This window comes from Natrix helvetica, assembly GCF_964273705.1.
Source record: "Natrix helvetica genome assembly, chromosome: 2".
Classification (NCBI taxonomy): domain Eukaryota; kingdom Metazoa; phylum Chordata; class Lepidosauria; order Squamata; family Natricidae; genus Natrix; species Natrix helvetica.
Window position 1 is genome coordinate 134,550,492 of NC_138552.1, and position 19,115 is coordinate 134,569,606.

At 41.1% G+C, this 19,115-nt stretch overlaps 1 protein-coding gene across 3 annotated transcripts in view; it reads right to left on the minus strand.

Annotated features, from left to right (window-relative positions):
• SNAP25 (synaptosome associated protein 25) overlaps positions 1 to 18,432 on the minus strand; it is a 63,966-nt gene extending 45,534 nt beyond the window's left edge. For 2 of the 3 annotated variants that reach the window (XM_081943687.1, XM_081943689.1), the window contains exon 1: positions 18,287 to 18,432. The gene's annotated coding sequence lies outside the window, so the exon portion shown is untranslated. Of the gene's footprint in view, positions 1 to 18,053; positions 18,176 to 18,286 lie in introns of those variants that run through there. The other variant, XM_081943688.1, reaches the window with a different exon arrangement.
• Between the last annotated feature and the right edge of the window lie 683 nt (positions 18,433 to 19,115).

Here is a 19,115-nt window from a genome sequence, read left to right on the forward strand (position 1 = left end):
ATCTTATCACCAGGCCACTGTTAAAGGCAATTTACATTCTTCCCTATTCTGCCTTTTAAAGCAGCATTCATCTCCCAAGGCAATTTTTTCACAGATAAATATTCTATGAGATCCTGTTTTATATATTAAAAAATGATTAAAGTAGAAAAAACATGTTTGCATTCTTTATTTCAAGCTGAGCTCCTTAATAACCAAAGCATACAGTTAAACCCTTAAAAAAGATTTCTTCACAAAATCCCTTTTAAAGCTTTCACAAATGTCCTTAAACCATGAATGTTCTGTGCCCCACTTTACCAGGATGTACACAAGATGTGGTTCAGTGTATAACTGGCTTCAGGGTCTTAATATTCATTGACTGTTACAGAGCTTCTACAAGAATCAATGTCCCTCAGTTGCCCTAGAACAGGGGTCGGCAAACGTAAACACTCAAAGAGCCATTTGGACCCGTTTCCCACAGAAAAGAAAACACCGGGAGCCACAAGGTCCTAACCGGAAGCCCCCTGTTCAATTCTGGAGCTGACCGGAAGTTCAGTTCCCCCACCATAGAGTCTCCTCCTAGTACAGCATACTTTTTCCCTACCTGTCATAACCAAAAGCCCTATCAATTGTGGAGACAACTGGAAAACCCTCCCCTTGCCATAGAGTCTTCTCCTGGCACGTTGTGCTTCTCTGCCTCCCCCCTCCCCACTGGAAGCTCCTCTCAAAATTGTGGCACCGACTGGTGACGGAGCCGCAGCAGAGGGAGGAAAGAGTCACATGCGGCTCCAGAGCCACAGTTTGCTGACCCCTGCCCTAGAAGTAATGCTTGGTATTGATTCCCTCATGTGAATTATCCTCAATTCAACCTTTATTTTCTTAATCTTTATTTTACATCATTTCACACTGCTGATCATGCGGGTGTTTTGGTTTGATTAGAAAAACAAAGTTAACTGCTGAGCAAACTTTGCTCTTTCTTGCATTTCTCTAAAACCTAACAGGTCATCTTGGCAACACACAGAAAAATGATATTTGCTATGGGAGGTTAAAATCAAGTTTCTGATTTTACCTGTAATATTAGATGCTTAGTTATGAACCCATCCCTTCCCCCAGCATATTGTAGGATTTTCTAAGGGTCCTTAGGTATCCAGGTATCAATGTCCTATATACTAGCTTGAATATAAAAATGATTATGAATTAGGCATTTAGAATCTTCAGATATATCCTGTGTGCCTGGATGGAATGACCTCACTATATGACATTGGAAATGTATTTCCAAACTTGGACCCACTGTATCTTGAACATTTATTTCTTAATTTATTCTAATCAGATGTAAGGGACGTGTTTCTCAAAATAGTTTGATCATTGACAACGAGTAAGAGATCGTATGGGCTTCTTGTAGAACTTGCAGCTTCGAACGTATGAAAATAGGAAGTGCAGTTCTTAAAATATAAATAAATAAATAATGGAATAATTAAAGGCTATGCTATGAACTACTACCCAACTACAGAGAAGGCTGCATGATTTGTTTTGCTTCCTTCTTTCTAGATCAGGAGTGTCAAATTTAAGGCCTGGGGGCCGGATTCGGCCCATAGGGTGCTTAGATCTGGCCTGCAGGGCTCCCCTGGAAACAATGAAGGATCAGCCTGCGCTGCCTCTGCCAGTGAAGGCGGAGCTCAGGAGGGCTGCACACAGCCCTCACAAGCTGTGTTTCCCCCGGAAGAGGGCTTCAGGAGGCCATACCAGCTGAAAACGGAGCTCATGAGGGCTACATGTGTGGTCCCCCCCCCCCCCCGAGCTCCATTTTCGATGGCAGAAGGTTGCAGGAGACCATCCCAGCTGAAAACTGAGTTTGGGATCCCATTTTTGCTGGCAGAGCACTCAGGCCACCATAGGCGTTCCCCCCCCCCTGACGTGAGTGATGTCATGCTGGTCACACCCACCCTGGCCATGCCCTCCTTGGCCCTCTAAGGTCAAACATAATCCAGCGGCCCTCAATGAAATCAAGTTTGATATCCCTGTCCTAGATTATGGAGCCCATCACTATTTCCTGTCAACAGTCAGACACATAGCCAGCTTTTCCTGATTTAGCGAGGTGTAGAAATAGATAATCAGTGATTCCATGTAGATATTCCAGAGAGGTCAAGAAAACTGCACCTGTAGAAGTCCACAAACAGAAGCAATCTATCCCCTAAACACATACCAGATGCTGCTTCATAAAGACACTAGCATTTTTGCTAATTATGGCATCTACTTGGAGTAGATGTGAACCATTTTATCTTTAAAGTGCTTTGCAAATCTCCTGCAGTAGACGTTTGTGGTTAGTTGAGTCTGTTCCCATCTAGCCCATTAACTGAGAAAAGTCTGCCAGGCATTTCACAGAGGATTCAATAATAGTAAAGGTTGCATTTGTTGCAAAATTTATATCTTTCTGCTCTAACCACTTATCGTATGATAAGAAAGATCTTTCCACCTGGAGAGCATCCAAACATTGCAGTGGAAATATTGGCCTTCATCAAGGAGACCATAACTGACGTAAAGCAATTTCCTATATATTTTTATAATGCCCCACTGCTTTTGCTCATGTTTCATCATTTCAAGTTAGTGGCATGGATGCCTCATTCTCAGAAAGGGAATTAAAATATTTTTGACCGAGGTAGAAAAAATACCCAACAAAGGACTGGAAAATCTGTGCCTCTCCACATGTTGTTGAACTATAACTCCTTCAATCTCCATTAACCATGAAAGTAAAAAACCACCAAGAATTGCTTGGAGTTGTTGTGATTAATATTAGAGGCCAAAATCATCTTGTGCCGTACACTTTCCCATAGCTTTTAAAGATGTCAATAATTTTAAATAGAATCCTATTACGTTCTTCCTGCTTGGATGCTTATCTACAACATCTGTGGACCTATAAAGCATGCACAGATAGACAAGACATGGACAAACACAATCCTTTCCTCTCTTGTTGCCTTAGAAATCCTCATTTGAAGGTGTGGTGTTTTTTTTCACAATCATAGGAAAAGTACAGAGAAAATACAACGTTACTTGTAACTGACATGGGACAGTGTTTAATCTCATAAAACTGAATTGAATATTTGTTGGGCAAATGCAATGGCTTACAACAGCTAAACAGAGTATGCAGCAAAACTGGTCTAAGGTAAATTGTCTTATTTTTGTTATTTGATTTTTTTAAAAAAATAACTTTTGAATATTTGCCAAGATGGAATTGTTTCAGCATCCCGACAAGCACACTAATCCTATCTCATAAAACCCCTTGTCACATTTGTTCTGATGTTTTATGCCGAGTCAGGCCAGAAGGATGGTATGCTACTGTGATATTCTGACAGAGGGCTTTGGATTTCAAATGCCACGCCCACTTGGATGGCAATATTTATGGCTGTGTTCACAAGCCTCCTTCTCTGATAAGGCTCCAACTAAGCAGCCATACAATGGTTGCTCAGAGCAGAGGGTGTTTTTTTTTTACAGGCATCAGGGCAGGTGCACCTGTGCTAAAAACTAACACAATAAAGGCGTGTTTACCGATAACCAGATTTTAAGATTAGTATAGGAAGGTAAGGCCAATTGCTTTTAATGGGGGAAAATGATAAAACTCAAATACTGATATCTCAGAGAGATGATCTTTTTTTTTTATCAGATCTGGAAAGATTACATAAGTGATGCTAAGAATAACTCTTCTTTTAATAAATTTAGCGTTATGGGGAAATTATGACTGAATGTTGAGATGTATTGTTCTGGACTATTATCTTGTATTCTTGTTTCTTCTTGCTTTACAGAATATTAAAAATGAAAAAAAAATGATAATACCAGAGGGGAAAAACGGAGTATGAGAAAGCAGTAAGTTACATAACTATCTCATTGTCTTGGTAGGTCAAACTTCCTAAGGAGGAAAAATACTGGATGCTGCTGTTGAACTTGTAGGCTATCTAGAAAGAACCAAATTAATAAAATGATAGATAAAAAGGCACTTTTTTGCATTAAAAGGACATCATCAAATGCTTGATGTAGAAGGAACAAGAAAGTATTTTGAGTTTCAGCCAGGCCGATGCTAAGAGCCCAATATCCTAAGAATAATCCACATACAAAGTATTATAACACTCAATGGGCCAACTCCTCACTCTATCACCCCAAATGCTGTCTGGAATCATCAGATTTTCAGCAGGTTTCTAAATATTAAGGTGATGGAGTGTGCCAACGTTATATCTGGTGGGTGATACACCCTGTTTTCCCGAAAATAAGACCTCCCTGGATAATAAGCCCAAACAGGCCTTTGAGTGCATGCACTAAAAGAAGCCTCCCCCCCCAAAATAAGCCCTCCCCAAAAATATTGCAACACAGCAGTAGCTATAAGGTGATCGTGCTCACTGCTTCCTGCACCTCAAAGTAATAGGAACTCCCCAAAAATAAGGCCAAGTACTTATTTCGGCGGTCAAAAGAAAATAATTTTCTTTTTTCGGGGAAACACGGTAGGAGAAGAGTTTTTGCACAAAATGCTCTCCTGGGAGCACTTTTTTACATGAATTTGGGATCCTTAGCCAGTGCTCTCTGCCATCATGTATTCAATGGGCGGGTTATATTTGACGTTAGCAATCCTAACTCTATGTAAGTAACAACAGGCAGTTTGAATTGCACTTGGAAACCAACTGGCAGCCAATGCAGTTTCCATAATACTGGTGCTTTATGTCTGTACTCTATAGTTCTTGTTTCTACATTTTGAACTAGGGGCCATTTCTAGATGATCTTCAGGGAAGCTCCCTTGTAGAGTGCATTACATTCATCTCACCAAACATTGGCAGGATTTGAATGGTTATTGCCAGCACATTCGGTTCCAGAAATGACCACAAATCTAGGCAAAGAAAATGTAGGAGAAAGCTGAGCATGAGAGTGTATGAGAGCCTGTGGGAATGTGCAGAGGAATGCAGATTAGGTATGGAGAAACAGTACAGCCCAGAAGTAAGAGCTGTGAAAAGAAAGCATTTGAAAGACATATGAACTTAATTAACTCACAAAATGTGACTGGGAATTCACTCTTATGGTTTTCAATATTATATTTTATCCCGGCTGAGCATTAAAAATGCCTTTCTGAAATTCCCAAAGTTCTTGCTTCTTTGACTAGACAGCTATGTGGGGTTTAACATTGTGACAACCTATGCTGGAGTGCCCCAGGGCTTAATCTTTCCTTCTCCACACAAAACAACTAAAAACTCTGCTTGGGGAAACCATGAAACTACCTTAAATTGATGCCTGCAACTCACACTCCTCACAGATGTCCAGAAGGATGCTATTCTCAATGGTACCGATGGTTACTGACAAGTTCAGCAGGGCTAACAGTCATCCTTCCTCTATCCATTTGATACTGTGGATCATCAATGAGATACCATTGTTGTTTCTGTCTCATGCCTGAACCTGATCCCTGGATGAAAAGGGGCCAGATAATGTGCTTTTCCTAGAATTCTTTACAGCTACCATTCCACGGATTTCTCAACAACATTCTCTGAAAACCAAGGTTAGAAATTATTTGATATTTGATAATTATCTTATAAAGATGGGTCTGAAGCAGAGGCCAGTTTTGACAGGTTCTGGAAAACCGGTAGTGGAAATTTTGAGTAGTTTGGAGAACCAGCAAATAGACTGGCCCCACTGTCTCCCAGCCTCCCAGCTAATCTTCTTTTGTTGCCCTGAACAGGAGAATGGAGCTGGAAAGCAGCTTAGTGGGGTGGGGAGGGAATGGGGATTTTGCAGTATCCTTTCCCCTGCCACACCCACAAAGCCACGCCCACAAAGTCACACCACGCCTACCAAGCCACGCCCACAGAACCAGTAGTAAAAAAATTTGAATCCCACCACTGGTCTGAAGGCAGCATGTTAAGGATTGTACACCAATCCTCTTCAGGGACATTGATATTTTCCCCTTTGACAGCAAAACGTTCACAAAGGTCCAGTCCCAGACTCAAGCTGTAGATAGAAATGAGGAAGGGTAGAAGTCCAACCTGCAAGTGGCAGAGTTCATCTTAATGAAGGATTCTGCTCATTCTTTAGGATCGACAGCTTCAACTTCTTCCTAGCTGGTAATGCCACAAATATCAACCCCTATTTGGATTTTGTCCAGTAATCTTCCAACTTTGAGGGAATGCTAATGATTTAATCCACAAAGTACTTGGCCACCAACTCAAAGCTATCCATCAGCCAACCTTCTGGTCAACCTTCTATCGAAAAGTAAACTGCATAGTACAAATATGGAAACTGGGAATACAGTTTCATTTAATTTCTCATAGCAAGCATGCCCATTGGGGAGAAAAGGAGGTAGTATAAAAGGGTTGGCTTTAGAGGCAGTCTTTAATTGCTGCAGGAGCTAGGGGAACAACTAGAGTGATGGAGGTATTGACTGGAAACAACTCTTGCTGTTGAAGATATATGGTTTTAATCAAAAACAATGTGGCCTGGCAAAACTGAGTTGGGTTGGACAGGGTTTATGCTGCTGAAGGCTTCTTAATTGGCGTGGGGCCCAAAGCCAGTGAAACAGAGTAGGGTACAATCTAGAATTTTTCTTCTTAATATAAAGAGCTCTGATGGAGTCAGATATTATGGAAGGTTTGATCAGTCAGAGAAAAGCAAGCTACCCAGTATGACTCACTGAAAGAAAATTGATAATTAGAAAGGCAGAATCAGATGCAGTCAATTCCTTTAAGCAATCATAACCCAAACTAACAAGATAAAATTATAATAAAGCATTTTCTAACAACATCTCCCACAGTGAGACTTTTTAAGCAACATCTAATATTATGCAAGATTATTTTCATTAATCTAAAAGACTCTTTTAATCTTCTCTTCCTATTGCAGCTTCTAGAGCCTCCCAAGCTGCTTTGCCAACTTTCCCAGATTTTTTAAGAAGCAGACTGGAAGACTTAGACTATGAATATTATACCAGCCATATTTACAATGAGCACTTGTGATTTGATTGCATTTACATTTAAAACTAGTCGATAACTCGGCGTTGCCTGGATATTTATTTATAGGGGGAAAATGTCTAGACCAAATGTAATTTCTAATGTTGGATTTTCCCCCTTACCAGGAGGAGCCCCCTTGTGGAGTACTGTGAAGCCGTTACCATGACAATTCCACTGCGCTGTACAGTAGAAGCCAGTATGGTGCAACAGGCTGCATCTTAACAGAACACACACACCGAGGGGTGTTAAGGGTGTCTTACCCCACAGTATTTTTCTCCAGAGTGTAAGTCATCTGTGTACCAAGTTTGGTTGAAATTGCTTGAGGCATTCCAGAGTTATGCTGGAACATACACACACACAGCCTTTCATATATAGATAGATTAATAAAAATTTGGGCAAATTACTTCAACTACCTCTGACAAAGAGAGAGGGAGGGAGGGAGGGGGAGAGAGAGAATTTCCCCCTTTTATCGTGTTAAACATTAAAATTCGTTAAATTTGGAGAGGACTTGCAGTTCTTGAGTCTTTGGATCCAACCTTAGTTTTAGAGTTGTTTTACTGGAACTGGCCTACCCCACTAGTCCAGAGTGAATTTATAACTGAAATGGATTCAGTGTCAGCAACAATAATTTCCCTGAGCACTCAATTCTTTGGGCCAACCGGGAAATATGTAGATGGGCCTGCCATCAGGGTATAATGGAATTCATAAAAGCCATGGTTTACAATAAGAAATGGTCTTGATTGAAGGTGGTACCTGCCGGAACCTCCTTAACTAAAACACATATTTTCCTTAAACTGCACTGCCGTCAGGAACCCAGGAAAACACATAGTTTCTTCATGGAGATACTGACAGATGCAGCAAGCACACCCCCACCTGAATCCATCTGCAGTCCATTAAAACAACATGATGGGTAAATCACGAGAGATACTGTGAAAAGTACCTTATATTAATTAGACAAGACGCAAAGTTTTCCAGTTCTCTCAAATTTAGAAAGAGAAGCAACAGCCATAGCAATAACTCTTAGAGTTATGTATATACCACTTCACAGTGCTTTCCAGCCCTCTCTAAGCAGTTTACAAAGTCAGCGTATTATCCCAACAATCTGGGTCCTCATTTTACCGACCTCGGAAGGATGGAAGGTTGAGTCATCCTTGAGCCTGATGAGATTTGAACTGCTGAACTGTTGGCAGCCTGCAGTCAGCAGAAGTAGCCTGCAGTACTGCACTCTAACCACTGTGCCACTAGTAGTAACCACTTTGCTTTTAATTCTGGGGCCACATCAAGCTCTTTTTTATAACACCGAAGAAAAACTCAATGTCACAGCAAAACTTTTTAGACAGCTTTAAAATCCTAAACGAACGGAGGTGCTTGCCTGATGCCAAAAGATGAATGAAGTTCCCAAGGGAGTCTTTATGGAGAGAATGTTCTGTTACTGAAGATTTATTGCTTAAAAGCAATCCGACTATTTCCAAGCTCAGTTATTTAGAGCAGAAGCAACAAAAAATATTACAATGGGATAGAGAGACATTCCTTTGCATATCAGTATCCTAACGTAACAGGGTTTTAAGATTAACAACTGCATAATGAATTGACCCCCAAAAAACTATTTTAGTCATTGCAGTGTAAATCAACTAATTGTTTTTTCATTGCGGAAAACTTTTCCCCTAACATTCATTTGGATAATACAATCAGATTGCCTTGCACTACATTCTTGGCATAATAGAAAACCAGAGGGTGGAGCTCTAATACCTATATAGTATTTGGTAGAAGATACTGATAATCAGTAAAAGACGCTGGATTCTAACATACATTCCCAAATAACCTTGATAGCCTTCTTTATCATTTCATGACACTCAAAATCTACCCTTGGGAAGCAACCTCACCATATTTTCAACTGATTAACTGTAGTTTTGCAAGTCGAAGGCATAAGAATGTCTTAAAAACTAAATTCATAGTACCAAGCCATTTTTCTTGCAGGTAATTCAACATCTCACACGGATTATTTTAGAGTAGATAAAGGGACAAATAATTGACATTTCAGGGCTCCTCCCTGCCCAGATTTTCATTTTGTGCTTCGAAATTGTTTCTGCGTTCCAAACAACTTACTATAAATGGGGAGGGGTGGGAAGAGTTACCAAAATATCCTCAATTTACAACTGTTCATATAGAGACCATTTAAAGTTACAACAGCACTGAAAAAAGTGACTTACAACTGTTATTCATACTTACGACAGTTGCAGTTGATCAAAATCCAGACACTTTGCCACGGACTCATACTTATGACAATTATAGTGCCCCAGGGTCATGTGATCACCTTCTGACAAGTGAAGTCAATGTGGAAGCCAGCTTCACTTAACAACTAAGTTACTATCTTTTTTTTTTTTTCCAAACAGAAATTTTTATTGGTTTTACAAAAAATTTCAGGAAAGGGGATAATGGATAAAGTTACAAATTTTGACAGCTACATTATGCAGGAAATGGCACTACCCCCAATTCTCATAACTTTCACTTATTAATACAAACTAAGTTACTATCTTAAGAACTGCAGTGATTCACTTAACAATTGGGGCAAGAAAGGTTCATGAAATGGGGCAAAATCACTTAACAATTGTTTCGCTTAGCAACAGAAAATGTTGGGTTCAATTACAGTCGCAAGCCAAAAGCTCCATGTATTTGAGCACTTGCAACTTGACACAGTGCACTGGCTTAAATCACAGTGCCATGAACATTACTAACTTATCATGAAATTTGTCCTTGCAGCTATGAAGCTAAGTGTTTTTACTTGTGGCTCAGCTCCATTTCAATATGGGCAAGCAAAATAATAAAACGAAAACTTTATTACCAGATATAATCCTGATTTGGCTAAACCCTACCTTTAAAATATATTTTTAAAAACCCTTTTTGGCTGCAAAACCCAGGATTATTAACTGCTTCATTTCCTATATATCTATATATTTTGTTTGTATCCTGCCTTTATTATTTTTACAAATAACTCAAGGCAGCGAATATATCCTATGCATCTTCCTCCTCCTATTTTTCCCAAAACAACCATCCTGTGAGGTAGGTTGGGCCAAGAGAGAGAGTGACTGGCCCAAGGTCACCCAGCTGGCTTTCATAGGAATGCTATATCATTCCTAAATATGTCAACCCTTTTATAAAAAGTAGAGGTTTTTCTAATTCAGAGGTGCCAGAATTTTGTAATCGCATTTGATCACAATGTAGAAACATTAAGTCATGGATTTTCTTTTTTGCTCAACCCCTCCCCCCCCCCCAATTTCAAGCCATTAAAAAGCAAAAGTTCAAATATTTTGGACATGTGATGCGACACCCAGAAAAACACTGCATCCTTCACTTAATCCTCCAGGGAAAGATTGAAGGCAAATGAGGTCCAGGTAGAAGAAGGACATCATAGCTACAAAACCTAAGGGACTGGTTTGGACAAAACTCAGCAGCATTTTTTCATGCGACTGTTGACAAAAATAGGATTGCTAACATGATTGCCAACATCAGATTATGGATATAGCACAAGTAGAAGAAGTTTCAACCTAATGGAATATTGGGAAGAAATTGTGTAGCAGGACTCTGTCTGTCCATCTGTCTGGCCATGCATGGTAACTTCCAAAAACTGGAAGAGGCATACAGTTCCAGAAAAAAGCAGAAACACTGACGTGCAAACGTGTTATATATTTGCAGCTTTGCATGCTTCCTTTATTTTGTTACTCAAGGAGCGTCAACATCTTCATACTTGTTTAACACCATCTAAATTAAACATACTGGAGAGGGGGAAAAACACTGTTCTATGCATTGGTAACAATACTGAATCGGTTATACAGAGTGTGCCCTATAGACAACGTCCTATAGTTTGAACAGGTTGTCATTTTCTTTTAACACCTTCTTCATTTCTGGTTTCACGCCTGGCCTTTGAACAAGTACAATAACATTTTCTCTGAAAAAAAATTATTTAGCATGTGGCACCTCTGGAAAAAAACCTTGTATGTGATTAACTTAATAAAATATACTGCGATCGGACCTACAGGGCCTGACTTTGGGGAAAGTCAACTTGTCTTTCAAACTCTACAAAGCATGGGGAGATAAGTCGAGAGTTGATTAAAATTAAGAGTTGAATAAATCTGTAATTATCAGTTTGGGAGAATGTAAAGATAAACATATATTGAAGTGAAACAAATACTAGCCTGGGTCAATTTGCCCAGGAAAATTAAATCCATTGCCCATGAATTGCCATGGTGGCAATTGTTTGAAGTTGGGTTTTGGATTCAATTAGATTTGAATGTGGTCTCTTTAAAACACAAAAAAATATACATGAGTTGCTAGAGTTCCAGCTGAAGAGCGAAATGCGTGCAGTGGTTGGAGCCACGTGATTTTAATATTAACCATGCCAGAAGCGCATTCATCACCTGCAGCCATATAGAAACCCTCATGATAAATTGCTTCTAGTCTGTTCTCTTCCCTTGATTAATATTCAGCTTCTGCTACTGCATAAGATGAAACACCGTATCTATCATTACCAAAGAAGGAACATAATAAAATTCTGACACAACCAATATCCCGGCAATATAGCATAGCAATAGTATATTTGATCAAGGAAGGTTCAAGGAAGAACTTTTAACATATTAGGGAAATTGCCCTATGATTCTAACTCTGCAACAGATTGAAGCCGCTGAGATCTGATGGCACGGTATATACCCTCCTCCACTTATATTACGTGCTTATGATGAAAGAGAATATTTTGTGCCATTCAGCTCTTATTCATTTTGGTGCCTTCTAGTCAGTGTTGACTCCTGGTGACTATCTGGACACGCCCCTGCAGTTTTCTTGGCAAGAGGGAGTGACTGGGCCAAGATCACCCAGTTATGCCTAAAGTGGGACTAGAACTCATGATCTCCTAATCACTAGCCTGATACCTTAACCACTACACCAAACCAGGTGTTTAACCAAACTGGCTTTCAAATCAGTAAAGAGTAAGTAAAATTGTACTAATCTCATCTTCACATCCAACTGTGAAGGAAACCTAAACATTTTGCGCGGCAAGGATTTTTCACAGAAGCATATTTGCGGACTATCTTTTCAGCTGCACTCCGCCAGACGAGGAAGTAATTCGGAAAATTTTAGAATGTGCTGAAATGGATAGATTGAATTAAGGATAAAGAAGACTCAGAATATTACCTGATATGGAACAGTTTTTGTGAATGGCTAGAGACAATGGGTAGGAATTAGAAAAAAACTATGAATGTCTTATTAAAATACAGATGGTTTCCAACTATAATTATGATAATCTATAAAATGTAAATAGGCCAAGATGTAAGAAAACCCAGTTTAAACTATTTGGTTATACTATTATAATTAATACAAGTGTTATCATATTATAGTTACTGTTATGAGTCCATGTGTTAATATTTACCATGATTTTTGTTATTTTGGTCTTTGTCTGTGTAACTGATATACCCTGTATTCAAAAATGCATATAGATAGATAGATAGATAGATAGATAGATAGATAGATAGATAGATAGATAGATAGATACGGTAGGTAGGTAGGTAGGTAGGTAGGTAGGTAGGTAGGTAGGTAGATAGATAGATAGATAGATAGATAGATAGATAGATAGATAGATAGATAGATAGATAGATAGATAGATAGATGATAGATAGATAGATATAACAGCAGATCAGCAGAGGTTATATATAAATACTGCTCACCCCTTTCAGAGAATTTAAATGCCTGCATTTTAATTTGCTCAAACAATTTGACAGATTTAAGATGAAAACACATCCCTTACAGTAGGACAAAAAGAAAAAAAAGAAATATTCTAGCCGAACAATATACATCGGTAATGACATTTCTAGATTCTGTATCCGAGAGATATGCCAAGCCTTTAGTGGCACAAATTCAATGATATCAGTAAGATGTATCGACCAGCCAAGCTTCATATTCAGCCAGCCCTGTCTGATATGTCAATGATTGGACTGTGCTACTCTAGAGAAGGAAGAAAAGTGAGTTATGCAAATAGTGAGATATGCAAATACCCTGTTCTTTAATTAAAGATGGTGATGACGATAAAGTATCTCAGTTCCAAAAAGAATATGGAAATTTTTGATGCCTGGATAATGTCGATATAGCCAGCAGGGGCACCAGCAATCTGAGGTAACACATTCCAGCAACAGATCAATCACATAAAGCTGCCAATGCTGGTTTTCCCTATAAATTTAAGCTATTGCATAACAACTCGAGATTTAAAATCTAACTGAACCATACCCCTATGCTTTCCTTCTTGATCAAGTATATAATAAGGTCCCCTCCAACTCTGTTATTCGATTAACAATTTTACTATCCCATTGCAGAAAATTATTGAAACCTAAGTCTACCAAAAAGTGAATGGGGCCTATCTACAAGCAATGGATACTAAACATTAGTGTTTACTTAGGGCAAGATTAATTGTTTTTAAAGCCCAAATCCAGTCTACCCTACCTTGTCTATCCTGAATAAAAACCCTGCACATCCAATCCTGCAGCATAAGGCACCCATGTCCTTTTGATGACAATGTCTACATTAAGCTAATTCAGACATTTTATCAATCTCTTCCCCTCATGATGCCACTCCATCTCATTTAGGCAGAGTGACATTACACTTCAGTTCAGAAGCAAAGCTTCGCAATACACTTTAGTTAAGAGTTGGGCATGCTTATTTTGGACTGGAAATGGATTGGGAAAATAACAGCATCACACAGCAAGGTATAATTCAAAGGATAGAACTGAAATGATCTGAATAGAATTCAGAAAAGTTTTTCCTTGACTTTTAAATCACTCCCAAAATTCTTTGCCTTGTAATATTTTCAACTCCTGACTTCCCAGCATAAGTGTTAACGGATACTTTCCCATTACTATAACCTTTCTTTGTAAGTAACATTTTGTAAAAACAATAGTTTAGTGAGTCCAAAGTAAAACATTAAAGGAACAGTGACATAAAATTGTAAGTGTTAAACTTGGATATTTTGTTTTTACAGTGGGTCTCTTTAAATGGGACCTTCTACAAAAGACTGCATAATGAATGTAATTCTGTTCACTGTTTTCACTCATAGCAAAAACGCATTTCTAACCAACCCCCTGTGTTTTTCCTTAAAAATTACAGCAGGTAAATAGGCTTTCTCCCTAGAGATACCTGCAAAGCTCCGTGCTCCCCACCCCTTATGCTCATCCCTACTATCTGGTTGGAGAAGCTGTCTGTTTTGGTTACATAAGGAATGGCACTCATACCCAATCCATACAAATAAAGGAAACGATCTCACAGGCCCACACAAGTACTGAATGGGGCATTCTGGCTACATTAACAGCCATGAATATACTATATTCAGATGGCTTTTAATTAAAAGCAATAGGGTAAAGCCCAAGAGAGAACTAGGAAGGCTTACAAGCCCAGCTTTGGGTAGACTTTTGTTTACATCAAAGTTGCTGCTGGTGGGAGAATAAGAGGCTCTGCATGCATACACAAGATACAACATTCAATTTTTAGCTGCCTGTTTATTTTACTGAAGTTCTTGGTTTCCATCTTTAGTAACATTCATTTGAAGGGATAAACAAAGAGAGAATCTCATTCCTATTCAAACACAGTTCTTTGTGGACTCTTCTGGCTTCTGGAAGAGAAACCAGGACAATGTGACTAATGGGGAGAAAACCTGAATTAAGCTATATTGTCCTGTAAAAGGTAAAGTCTCCTTCACACAGAGTCCAGCCCTGATGGCCTCATAGAAACATCCATATAGTGTTCTTACTAACAGTAAGAGATTTGTCATTGTCTTCAGCCAGGATGTAGTTCCATCAGATGCTGATTGCAGGATGGTGGTTTTCTCCTTCTTTATTTTATCTCCAATGTCTGGAAGGGGAACCCTGAGATTCTTCCACCTGCACTCTTGAAATAATTTACTGGTTTAATCTACACTGTGCCAAAGAAACAGCCAATCACTTCTTAATGCCTGCAGCAGTTTTCTGTAATCAAAGGAACCAGCTCTTTGGAATACTGCCTTGGTGGCTTTGGATGGAAAATTCCTTCAGACTCTTTTGGAGAAAACATCCCCAACTCCACATGTCCGCATGTCTGTTTGCTTCTGTAAGGCCACAAATATAGCCTTCCCTGGTGCCTCTTCTTCTCTTATTGACCATTCTACATTCCATCTTGCTAAGGGTTTGATTACTAATTCCTTGGACTCGATCCTGCATGGGACTTTGCCTAAAGTCTGTCCCCTGTGATTAAAACAAAATTACTCGTTGCAAGAAGGGCATTTGGCGTCTGTTCCAAGATACCTACATTATTTCCCAAAGAAATGGGATGTGACTCGACATTTGGTGCTGGGGGATAAAGGTTGCTGTAGACCAAGGTCCTCTGTAAGCACTGCATTGTCCAGCACGCTCTTTCTCCCTCTCCTCCCGCCCCCGCTTTTTCCACTGCTATGAAGTCCAATTCCTTGATTGTTCCTTGTTCCTCGAGACAATTTTGCTTTCCATCCTCTGTCACGAGGCAGTCGAAGAACGGTGCTTTATTCAGCACGCAGGATGCAGAACCCGACTTCGACCAAGTCATGAAAATTTCCAAGGGTATCTGGACAGTTCTCGGCCCTGCCTTCTCCGCCCTCCCCGCCCCTTGCTGCTTTTACCAGACGGCCTGTCACCCTCCTCCAACATGACACCACTTCCAGGGAAAGATTTAAAATAAGAAAGCTGCCTCGGCCTATTTAGCTAGTCACGTGGAGCGAGGCCATGCCGGTCTCGGATTTTGCTACATGCGTGGCCTATGCTGGGCTAGGCAGCCGCCGCAAACCTGAATCATAACGCCCCCCTGATGATTAACCAAGAGGCGGAAGCAGCAGGAAGCAAGCGATCCACGTTAGCTCCAGTTAATTCCCAAAGGGATTCTACGATTCCCGATTAAAGGCGTCCAGCTGGAACGGATACAGGGGCGACGGAAGAGGCCGTAGGGCGGGAAAGGGTGAACCCATCCCATCTAAAACAGTCCCGATCGGCTTCGACGCTTAACGTGGCTTTTCCGACTGCAACTCTTAAAGACAGCAGATGGACGCAGCGAGACGGGGAAACATGACTGCGAAAAAGCAAAAAGCCTTCCGCCAGGGGAGCTTTACCGCCTGATGTGCAGGGCTGATCTCAATCAACCCTAGCTCTGATCCGTCAGTTGAGCTGACGCGCTTCTCCCGCCTTACTCATGAATGGACGCCACCTGAATTCTCTCCTCCTCCCCCGCCAATTTCCCTCCCCCACCCCCCAGCTTCGCTGTTTCCGCGTTGTTTGCGAAGAGGCGCTAAAGAACTCCTTGGGGCCCCCCATCCGAGAGCCATCGCTTGGAAACAACACACGCTGAATCTCCTGCCTTCCCTTGTCAACAGTCTCGGTTTCCTCCTCCTCTCTTCCCCTCCCTCCTTTTGCAAAGCTGAAGACGACCGGGAGGGGAGGGGAGGGGAGGGGAGAGGAAACCAGCAGAATAATTACTGAAGCTCCAACGCGCAGAGCTTTTTCCTTGACGCACTGGCTCCCGATGAGCGCTTTCGAAGCATGGAGAAAATCTATATCAATGTTCCCCTTTCTTCTTCCCCCCTCTTTTTCTTACATGAGCCTCTCCAGAAGTTCACTTTCACATGGACGACCTGCTCCTTCCACACTTTCCAAAATAACCCCAGCTTAATAGAGGGAGGCGAGGCTTCTGAAGGACCCCACTTCCTCTAGAGGAGCAGGGGTTGAACTATAGGCGTTTCAGCGAAAGGGTTTTACAACGGTAGGCTCACAGGGCGAATTATTTTGTGCTTCCTGGTACCAAAGGTTGGCCATCTTTCCAATCAACGCGCTAAACGAAAAAGGTACCTGAAGCGCTCCCGATACTGATCAAACTGCCTGGCTAGCATTCCTCGCATTCAAGAGAGTTCTCGCCTATCGCAGTGTTATTTAGGAATGGCCGTTTGACACGTCGTTATAGGCGGCAAAAACGGAAAGATGAATGAAACTGCCCCAGCACGTCTGGAGGAAAAATTGCACATCGCTGGGGCTCACGGGAGATCACCAAACTCAGTAGAACTTTCGCAGTGTGATCTTTGGGGATCAGGAAGAGAAGAAGGATAGAAGATTTTTGCTTGTCTGTTCTTAACGGTCGCTTTTACCTCTTAAAAATAGATTTAAAAGATTTGGACTCAATCTCCCTTCTTTGAAACCTCCCTCTTAATCAGATCAAACCACGACAAACTGTTTAGTTGCAGGACCTCTTTCCAAAACAAACACGGGTTCCCAGCTTAGGGAAGCGTGCCACTGCTTCACAGCAGGTCTCTGCAGTGGAGAAGTCAGGAAAGGTTTCATCTTTCCTACGTGGCGACGAATACGGATGTTGTAAGGCAGGGTGGCTATGGTGTGGAAACAGAGAAGATCAGTATTGGCAAAAGGGACGAAGGGAAACTAAATAATGAGCTGCAATCGCGAGAGGTTTTAATGCACCAGTCTCCATTCCCTCGCTCCCTTTAGTGCAGCCTCTTCATATATAAAACTTCTGCCCACTTTTCTGCCTCCGGCGTTCCTCTTTGCCACCCACCCTCCCCACCATTTTGCAGTATTTGCATTGTCACCGGTCTCCCTGCTTTAAGGCAAGTATCTCCAAGGCGTCGGATTTCCCTTCATCATCACAACTTTTGCCTGCAGGGGGATCCCATGAGAATGTCCCTTAGCTGCCCGAGGTGCTGAAATAAAAGTCCCGTTGCTGCAGTGAGGCTTTTAGGTGCGCACTCTGCCTTGGATAGATTTCTGCGGCCGTTGCGACAGAGTCCGCAGCAGTGGTATTCGCTGTCCAGGGTACTGAAATGGAATCTGTAATCGAAGAATGTTGCCCAGCGTACAGGAAAATCCTCCGCTATATACAATTTTCCCTCCCCACCTCTTTATTGCTAGTCACACCGATTCTGCATCAAAACGCGGGAGGAAGAAAAGTGACTTCAGCCAGCAAAACACAATCACTTAGTTGAACCCTAGCTTTCTTTCTCCCTCGCATGCACTCACTCTTTTACACACAGACAGACACAAAACCAGGCAAATACTGCAGAAGAACTCTTACGTGTAAAGAATGCACCACCAGATTCTTTTCAAAATAATAGCAAACCAGACGCAGAAATGAATGTTTCTTTTCTTCTCCTTCCCTCTCGTTTGCTCTATCGGAAACAACAATATGGTTGAAAAAATATCCCCGTTTCTCCCAGCCTGCCATAGTTCTCCCTTCCTTCCACGGCTTTAGCCGTGGAAGAGCTTCCGAAGACAAGCAGGGGGCTTTCATCCTCTGCTTTCCCTTACCTTCGCTCCAGATGAGTTCTGCTCGGTTGCCTCTGTGGAGGGTTATGAGACTGGGGTGTGCTGCTGCAGTTGGGAAGTAAGAACAGCCGCTCCTGACCTCCCCAAATCTCCTTCTTCAATGGAATGGGAGCTGTGCCCTCATCAAAGATGGCCGTCGCTCCCAACGTCAGCAGCTTTTAATAGACATCTATTGAGAGGCAGAGGGGGATGGGAGGAAAGAAAAAGAGGACGTGGGGGGGGGGGAGAGGCGGAGGCAGGCTGGCGTCTGTGGGAGCTTGACTCATCAGAAGCTGCTATTGCTGCACTGTACCGCAATCCTTTGCATTTTGCTCCACTTGTTAATAAATAGGATAAATTCGTTTCAAATTGTGTAAAGAACATTAGTTTGAAGTGGCCTGGACTGCATTCTATAATATAAATAGGTTTTGCTTATCCATGTGCAGCATTTTTTTGTGAAGGTTTGATTGAATAGTGGAGAGAAGGAGAAATAATGCGGTAGTGATTTGTTTTCACCAAAGGGGTGGTGCAAAAAAAAAAAAAACAACCTGAAAGAAAGAATGAAAGGGTATCCCTCTGAAGTCCCCAGTAACTCCATATATGGCCTGTTGACGTGGGCTTCTATTTTTATGTATGCTTTTCTTCTGTATTGTTTCCTCTGTTTCAACAGATCACCTTTTCTGATAGAGTGGAGAAGAGTCTCTAAACATGTTATAGTGCAAAAATTTAAGATCTCTTTTTCTGCATTGAGCAATGGAATCAAACTGCTTCAGTAAATACAGTAGTTAATCTGTACTTTACAATGTAGTTCAGCCAGATGTGATTTTCTCAG